This window comes from Bradysia coprophila, unplaced genomic scaffold, assembly GCF_014529535.1.
Source record: "Bradysia coprophila strain Holo2 unplaced genomic scaffold, BU_Bcop_v1 contig_151, whole genome shotgun sequence".
Classification (NCBI taxonomy): Eukaryota; Metazoa; Arthropoda; class Insecta; order Diptera; family Sciaridae; genus Bradysia; species Bradysia coprophila.
Window position 1 is genome coordinate 2,627,941 of NW_023503423.1, and position 6,000 is coordinate 2,633,940.

At 36.9% G+C, this 6,000-nt stretch overlaps 1 protein-coding gene across 1 annotated transcript in view; it reads right to left on the reverse strand.

The window, feature by feature from the left end:
* The window catches only part of LOC119074403 (GAS2-like protein pickled eggs), a 100,664-nt gene extending 95,245 nt beyond the window's left edge, over nt 1-5,419 (reverse strand). Inside the window, exon 1 of the mRNA XM_037180525.1 lies at nt 4,576-5,419. The gene's annotated coding sequence lies outside the window, so the exon portion shown is untranslated. The remainder of the gene's footprint in view (nt 1-4,575) is intronic.
* Nucleotides 5,420-6,000: the final 581 nt, after the last annotated feature.

A 6,000-nucleotide genomic window follows, 5' to 3' on the forward strand; every position in this document is an offset into this window, starting at 1 on the left:
GCGGATTCTATTTAATTGGTGCCGATAAAAGTCGCGAGTAATTTCATTATTTAAACGGTTCAGGGGAAACAATTCATTCCAAGTAATTGAAAATATGAATAACATTTCCATGTAACACACACAGACACACACTGAATATACTAGTTAACCTGAGAGGTATTTCAAAGAACATTTACAGAATCTACGTTGGGATATTTCATATTCCAATATAATATAGGAATCGTACGCAAAGCGCAAAATCAACATTTTTAGGCACTCTTCTTGCACCTCTTGGTGTGTAAAAAAAGTAATGCGTCAGCAGGCAAGAATTCTTTCACTTCCGCCCTTCGGTGGCATCAGGTTTATGAACGGTATCATATCACTACTACGAATGAAGTAATAGATTCTGTATCCGACGCCGGGCAATACTTTGAAAAAGAAGAGTTAACTGACCTGAATTTACCTGAAAACTGAACACAAAATTAATTCAAGTAAAGCAGGTCAGGCACACCTGCAAGATCCCAGATTTACCTGAACTTCTACTGGTCTTCAAATTTCAGGTAAATTCATGTGAGGTGAAATTGTTCAATTCAGGTTGAGCTCTAATAAGATTCAGCTAATCTGGGTTTCAGTTTATAGGTAAACCTGACCTGTTCCGAGCTCTAGTTCAGACCTGGCCCACAAGACGGCTATGAAAACCGTAATAGACTCAGTTAGAGGATGAAAGGGCAAAGCAAGCCGTAGTTATAACAGATACCCTGCTAAATTTACTGACAGCAATACTAATCGAGGGGTCACTGACTTCAAAATAATCCCTGGAAGTCAATATCAATCCAACGAATTACGGTTCCGTTTCTATTTCATTGTACTCGTCCCAGATTCGGAGTGTCTTCAATGGGTTTGCTCCCTCAACGATTTCACACCTATTTCGGCATCTTAATTGACAATACATAAGCAAAACTCCACACAAACTTTCTAACTCCACACAAAACATCGATCGATGGCTCTTGCACGAAGGCAGCTTCGAATGAATCATTTTTTTTTTCGATTCTATATCAAGAATACGATGCGATGGATACATAAAAATCGCGTGATTGCCAATGCTAAAACAAAAGTTTTTCATTTCGTAGGAACGACACCGAATAACACATTCCTCTATGTGTAGAACCAGCCACTTATATATGGCATATCGGTTGGTCTGTGTTGTTTCATTAAATTTATGTTTTTGACTCATATTCAATATCACCAGACATTGATCTATATTTTCCAGCAGGCTATCAACAACATAACCAACTGTCTGAAATGTTTGTGGGCATTATATAGGTACGTTAAAAGTGTACACGCTCGGTAAAACCGGGCATGTTTCAATTTCCCTTGGCACATTCATAAAGTAATATAAGTTCTCCTTAACATCTAATCGAACAACAAATAAACTCAACAACAAATCTTGGGTCGTTCGAGTTTGTTTTTATTTTATTTTTTTGTTTTTTTGTTATTCTCCTCTTCAATGCAAAATGTGTTCACAGAACAGACCTTACGTAGACATTGTGTGATGAAACATAAAAAGTAACAACATTAACAAATCGATAAAACAATTTTACACACTCGTACGTAGGTCACCTTTTTTTCGTAATTCTAAATGGATATATAGATTCACAAGTTATAGAGGATAGAGGCATACACACCGAACGCTGAAGAATTGGAAATTGAAAAGAAACGAGAGAGAAAAAAATGGTAAAATCTTATTTATGGGAATGAATGGCAGGTATTGAAGTTAACGAGTACTTCTCCGTGGCGTTTTGTATTGATATGCTTGTACTTGATTTTATGATGTTGTGGGCGTTTTTGGATACCACATCAGTCAGTGGTGTATCTATGTTGTTCATCTGTTGAACGGATTTCGTAAACAAACGATGTACGATGAACTGAGAACGTTTTGTTGTTAAATTGATTTTCGGAGCATCGAAAGGTCAAAGATAAAATGCGCTTCCGACATTTCATTACGCAGGGCTAATGTTTGAGAATTTGATTCCGAAAAATTCCAAATTTATTTCTAAAATTAATAAGATTCCCAAGAACTTCTTAAAATAAAAGTTTAAAAAAAATTCTCAAAAATAGGCCCTGCATTACCCGGAATATCACTAACGTGAAGGAGAACTGGAATTATTTGCACTTACTAATTGATCTGTAACATACTTATGGATCTCAAGATGTTAGATGGTGATTTTTACAAACTGAAATCTGTTGGATATGTTCGGAAAATTTACAAAATGCAATTTTGCCGATGCGAAATTGATGGTTCATCTGATTCAAATCAAATTAACAATTGACAATGTTAACTTGACATATAATACAAAAAGTTGGCATTTGGTGTTGTTGTGCCGAATATTTTTGTATACGTCGTTGTGTGTAGCAGGTATTGAAATGATAGGACGATTACGAAAAAGCAAATTTTCTGTTTTCTTCAAGCGAAAAGAAAAAACAAGAATAGACCGGCTGAAGCCTGGTGAGGTCTTTTTTCATTTTTTTTCAATTTCTGTTTACTACTAGATTGGTACTCATTCAAGTACCACTTTGGTATTCAACTACCAAACTTTGGAATTATAAATAGGCAAGCAAGCCGATTAATTTCATCAGTCGGTGTGCAGCTCTCAAACAGTAAACATATCTACAACATCCGTATTAGTCAACTACCATGTTGGTAGTCAACTACCACTTTGGTAGTCAACTACAACTTTGGTAGTCAACTACCACTTTGGTAGTCAGTCAACTACCAGTTTGGTAGTCAGTCAACTACCACTTTGGTAGTCAGTCAACTACCACTTTGGGAGTGAGTCAACTACCACTTTGGTAGTGAGTCAACTACCACTTTGGTAGTCAGTCAACTACCACTTTGGTAGTCAGTCAACTACAACTTTGGTAGTCAGTCAACTACCACTTTGGTAGTCAGTCAACTACCACTTTGGTAGTCAGTCAACTACCACTTTGGTAGTCAGTCAACTACCACTTTGGTAGTCAGTCAACTACCACTTTGGTAGTCAGTCAACTACCACTTTGGTAGTCAGTCAACTACCACTTTGGTAGTCAGTCAACTACCACTTTGGTAGTCAGTCAACTACCACTTTGGTAGTCAGTCAACTACCACTTTGGTAGTCAGTCAACTACCACTTTGGTAGTCAGTCAACTACCACTTTGGTAGTCAACTACCAAATACTCGATTTATAAATAGACCAGCAGGCCGAATAATTTCGTCAGTCGGTGTGCGTCTCTCGAGTAAGAAACATCTTTGCTGCTATATAGTTTGGGGGTCTAACTACCAACAACTACCAAATTGCAATGTCTGCTATGAGCGATCGGTTACCAGATAAATAATAATTGATTTGCCTGGTGTTGGTTTGTTCATAGTAGCATTGCAATTTTAACTTTTATCAATCACATTTTATTTGTGACACAGACGGACGGACGGACGGACAGATGAAGTGCCCACAATAGGTCTTTTTTTCCTATGGAAAAAAGACCTAAAAATTTGGTCTTGATGTACGAAAAGAAAGTTTTTGTCCTCATGAATGAGAAATTGGATGAAGCATGATCGGGCCTTAATACGCGGAAAAAAAGAATCGAAAATTTGGTGTGAGTATAGTTGGGTATGTTGAATTTTGACTTTTTCATGTCCGTTTGTTGAATTCGTTTCCTGATTCCATTGAACGCATTTTTTTCTCATGTTTTTTGCTGCGCTTAGGTATTTTCACAGCAGTTCTCCGCTATAATTCCCGATTTTCCATCAGAGAAGATGAACTTATTTCTGTAAACTTTCAAAACTCGCTCAACTGAATGTATACTGCTGTCTTGGGAAGGGACCAGTGGAAACAACTGATGATGGCTAGACCACGCTAGCCTCGGACCGCCACTGATTCCCTAGGTCGAAACAATGTCTTTGCTTCATGATATTAAATTCACTTCACGTGATCCTTTTGGGTAGCTGCTCTGTTAATTGTTCTGTTTCAGTCATTTACCCTATGCTTGAAAATGATTTTTAGTCTAATAGCCTCGCGCTGTCCTAGTGTTGCATTGAGTCCGTTGCAAAAGCGTAACGTTAAAAAACCGGGCGCTGCCACTTCCATATAGTGCCTTGGTTCAATGTTTTTTGTATTGTGATTGACAGAGGCAAACTTAGATCCGCAAACGGTTGGTGTGATCTGTTTTTTACAATTTTCTCGCATCATTTCAGAAATTTATGAAAAAAAAATCGGTCGTTCCATACCTCAAAAACTGCACCATCACTTTTCCGATTTTATCCTGATGTGAACGTCTACGCGACAGTATTAATTTTAAAACAATTTTCAAACGCATACCGTCTGTCAGTTACCCCAATTTCGTAATCTATCCTTGATGTAAGAATATATGCAAAACATGACGAAAAATTTGAATTTTGTCTCTGTAAAAGTGACTTTGAGTGTTTTGAGCGATGAATGGAGTGAGTTAAAGCAGGAACACATAACAACAGATTTTTAGACGTAGACAAAAAAATGGATGCCTTGGCATAATGTGCCTTACAAAATTCCTTAGAGGTTAGCTGATACGAACACAAGGACTTACCAAAAATGTAATCAGCTGAATTATCCAGTCGATACCACAGTCTTTTTCGTCCTTTATACCAAATTTCATGCACAACAATTTTTTTTTGTACTTTAATGTCACTCGTTCTCTTCAAAATATGTTCAACCACACTAATCGAAACCTAGTTTCCATATGCTACACAGTCCACAACTTTCGTATAATGTCAGAAAATTGATAACAGAAAATCTTATCAGTGTTTTCCGAACTGTTCATTGCGAAATATAACCACAATCCATACGAATAAAGAGGTTTGGGTTGGTTTTGATAATCGATTGTCGATAAATTTATGTGTCTTTGTCAATCCACACAGCTTGAAAATGATGAAAAACACAAAACGTCGGGTTTCTTTAAAAGAAAAACACAAATTCCTTAACACAGGACTTCACTTTGTTGTCAATAAAGATCCACACCGAGATTACGGAATTGAATGATGTTGAAGGGAAACGAGAAAAAAAAAACGAAAAGAAATTGTCTGCAACACAAAAATTAAATCATGAACGAAAGGACATGACGATTTTCTTCTCCATAATACCACCACTGCAGTATGACTGAAGAGGCTGCAATATTTTCCTTCCGGTCTATTGTACTAAATATCACCCAGTATCCGAACGGGCGACTTATTTTGTGCAAAAAATAAATTCAAATTCACTTTTAGATGCAATTATGTTGCTCATCAATTCACTCGTTTTTTTGATGCGATATTCTGTCAGACATAAGACGAGAATCAAACATCCATGGAAAATACGCACGCGCGTAAATAAAAACAAAAATCATAAACGATAATAAAAACACGTCTGTATCGGAGTAACAACGGCGGTCGACTGACTGAAATGTAAAGAGTATGAATGTGTTATACACAGAGGAGCGATCCTTTCTTACAACATGTGTGTATATGGATGTATTGTTCAGCTAGATTATTTATTTATACTCGACTATGCTGTTGTTTGGTTATTTTATGCAGTTTATCGCATTGTATCGATGTGTGCGCAAGACTGTCAATTTCGAGTGAGAGAGAGATTGGCTGTGAGAGAGAACCACCTGTTGATTGAAAACTTTGTTTATACTTTTTTAGGTTGGCAACATTTAAACGAAAAATATTGTTAGACACGTTACCGATGGAACCTTTCAAATTTCATTTTGTAGTAATTTATAATAATTCTGCCTGCGGCTGACGGACAATTGAAATCCAACATATTTTCCGATTTGGAAATTGTTGTGGTTTAATATTGTTCCTACTAGTTGGACCGCCGCTAGTTCTCGAGATCGAAACAGGCTACTTTTTCTCAATTGATTCACTTAACGCAGCCGTGGACATGGGAAGAGTATTTAACCTCTGTTTTTTTTTTCATTTTATTTATTTTTAGTTTCATTTTGGTAGGCATTTTAGCTGTGGGAAGGGAACGA